The following is a 3528-nucleotide window of genomic DNA, read 5'->3' as shown; positions in this document are numbered from 1 at the left end:
AATGTTATTGTTGGATCCTAGCCCTAATTTTCTTATTGGTGATAATTAGGGATTCTTATTCTAATCTATCTTTGTCCTTCTTCTTTTGTAGATGTCGAATGCAAACAACGTTGTTGCTAGTTCTTTCACGTTGATGAGCCTTTGCCAAAAGGTCACCTTCGATGGAACGAACTTTAGCGAATGGATAAGGTAAATTCGCACCATTGCTCGCTATGAGGATAAGGAGTATGTCCTCGATGAGAAGCTCGAGAAAATCAACCCCGAAATCGCTACTCCGGCCGAAATCACCGCTTTTGAGACTCATGAGCGAGATGCAACGAAGGTACATTGCATAATGATTGCCACCATGAACTCCGAATTCCAAAAGTCCTACAAGGACATGTACCCGTACGAGATGCACCAAGACTTATTGGAGAGATACCACCAGAACGCGAGACAAGAGCGTTATGAGATTTTCACCAACATGATTTCCGCTAAGATGGGTCATGGAGAATCTCTTACCGTGCACTTGCAAAAGATGCAAAGGTATGTCGACCGCCTTCGTAAGTTAAATGTTGACTTTGGAGAAGACTTGGCGATCGACATGGTGCTTCACTCTTTGCCTCTGATGTACAACCAATTTAGGATGACCTACCACATGAACAAAGAAGAGGTCACCCTAAGCAAACTCCAAGGTCTCTTGAGGGTTGCTGAGAGCAACTTCAAAGACAAGTCTGTTGCACCGACTCCCAATCCGCCTGCTGCTCCTATCTTGGCTATTGGTCAAGCAAAGGGAAAGAAGAGGAAGGCTTCATCGAAGAACTATCACAAGGTCAAAGCCCGAGATGGTGCCTCTTCTAGTAGGACCAAAGTTGATCCCGCTAAGCCTTGTCCTAACCCGAAGGAGGCAGAGTGCCACCACTGCCACAAGATAGGACATTGGAAGAGAAGCTGCCCAGAATACCTGCAAGCAATCAAAGAAGGAAAGATCAAGCCATCTTTCGCAGGTATATACACAATTAAATCTAACGATTCTAATCATGCTATTTCTTGGGTTCTTGATACCTGTTGTGGTTACCACATTTGTTCTAATGTGCAGGGACTAAGAAGAAGTAGGGATGTGGAGCAAGGAAGGATCAATCTAATCATGGGGAACAGAAGATCGTCGTCTGTGACCAAGATTGGAGTGTATTCATTAGTGCTTAGGAATAATTTGTGTTTAGATTTGAACAATTGTTGCTATCGCCAGAAATGGCTAGAAACATCATTTCATTTCATGGTTTATATAGACAAGGATTTAGATTTTCTTTTAATAATGAGAATGGTTCTATTTTGGCTTATCTAAATGGTGTCTTTTACTTTGAAGCTATACCATGTAATGGAATATATGAAACTGTTATGATTGTTGATAACTTAGGAAATGATGTTTTGAATATAGATTCTTCCACTAGTATGGATAAAGCATCCTTGTGGCATTGTCGTCTTGGACATGTCAACAAGAAACGCATAGCCCAACTCCAAAAGGATGGAGTGTTGGAGTCATTCAACCTTAGGGAAGATGAAACATGCGAGTCTTGTTTATTTGGAAAGATGACTAAATCACCCTTCACGAGTATGTGTGAAAGGGGTGAGGGTCTATTGGACCTAATACATACCGATGTATGTGGACCGTTTAGATCAACCACGAAGGATGGAAACCGCTTCTACGTGACCTTTACCAATGATTATAGTAGATATGGGTATATCTATTTAATCAAGCAAAAGTCAGAAACCTTTGAAAAGTTCAAAGAGTTCAAGAATGAAGTGGAGAATCAATTGGGCAGGAAAATCAAGATGCTTCGATCCGATCGAGGAGGAGAGTACCTAAGTCTTGAATTCCACGATTATCTCAAGGAGTGTGGAATAGTTTCGCAATTGACGCCTCCTAGGACACCGCAGTTGAATGGTGTGGCAGAAAGGCATAATCGAACCTTATTGGATATGGTTCGCTCTATGATGAGTCGTGCTTCACTACCTATCTCTTTTTGGGGGTATGCGTTAGAGACTGCTGCCCATATCCTTAACCGAGTCCCTACTAAGAAGGTTGCCAAAACACCTCACGAGATGTGGACAGGGAAAGCTCCCTCGTTGGCACATATCAATGTTTGGGGTTGCGAGGCTTTCGTAAGACGAGATACTCATGACAAGCTTGAACCTCGATGTGAGCGATGTATTTTCATCGGCTACCCGCAGACATCCTTTGGATATCTCTTCTATAGACCGAAGGACAATGTTGTCTTCGTTGCGAGGAGAGGAGTTTTCCGAGAGTGAGAACTCATAAGCCAAGGAGATAGTGGGAGGCAAATCGAACTTGAAGAGATTCAAGAGTCGATAGATGAAGGAACCTCTACCGCTGGCACTCAACCCGAGGAGGAAACTCCGGTTGAACCAATTGACGAATCCTTACCTCTTAGACGTTCCGATAGAGTTAGAGTTCATCCCCAGTTTTATGGTTTTCATATTATTACCGAAGGGGACACGTATATTAGTGATGGTACACTAATAAATCTTAATGAACCTAATAGCTATAAGGAAGCCATGGCAGGCCCGGAGTCTGCGAAATGGAAAGAGGCGATGGATAGCGAGATCCAATCCATGTATGATAACCAAGTTTGGAATTTGGTTGATTATGTGCCCGGACGTAAGACCGTTGGGTGCAAGTGGATCTTCAAGAAGAAGACCGACGTGGATGGAAAGGTACACACATATAAAGCACGATTGGTTGCGAAGGGCTTTACTCAAACTCTCGGAGTTGACTATGATGAGACCTTCTCACCAGTTGCGAAGATTAAATCTATCAGAGTGATGCTAGTAATTGCCGCATTTCATGATTATGATATTTGGCAAATGGATGTCAAGACCGCTTTCCTTAACGGATAGTTGGTTGAGGATGTTTACATGGCTCAGCCAGAGGGGTTTGTGGATCCGAAGCATCCGAATAGAGTGTGTAAGTTTGAGAAGTCCATTTATGGACTTAAGCAAGCATCTCGCAGATGGAATCTTTGCTTCGATGAGAAAGTCAAAGAGTTTGGATGTGTACGAAGCGAAGACGAATCTTGTGTATATGTCAAAGCCAGTGGGAGTATAGTAAGCTTCCTCATTCTATATGTCGAGGACATATTACTCATAGGAAACGACATCCCGACTCTGCAGGAGGTTAAGTCCTGGCTTGGGAAGTGCTTCGCTACGAAAGACCTCGGAGAGGCTTCTTACATTTTGGGAATAAGGATAGTAAGAGAAAGAAGTAAGAGACTAATTGGACTTAGTCAGAATACTTACTTGGATAAAGTACTAAAACGATTTAGTATGGAAAACTCGAAGAATGGAGAATTACCGATACAAAGTAATGCCAAGTTGAGTAAGACTCAAAGTCCGAGTACCGAAGCTGAGATAGCAGAAATGAGCCGAGTACCATACGCTTCCACAGTTGGCTCAATCATGTACGCTATGACTTGTACTCGCCCTGATGTAGCCTTCGCTTTGAGCATGGTTAGCAGATATCAGGGGAAT

This window comes from Lactuca serriola, chromosome 4 (assembly GCF_051521515.1).
Source record: "Lactuca serriola cultivar US96UC23 chromosome 4, Lser_US96UC23_V15, whole genome shotgun sequence".
NCBI classification, from domain to species: Eukaryota; Viridiplantae; Streptophyta; class Magnoliopsida; order Asterales; family Asteraceae; genus Lactuca; species Lactuca serriola.
The sequence above is the reverse complement of the archived record's forward strand: the minus strand, read 5'-3'. Positions refer to the sequence as shown.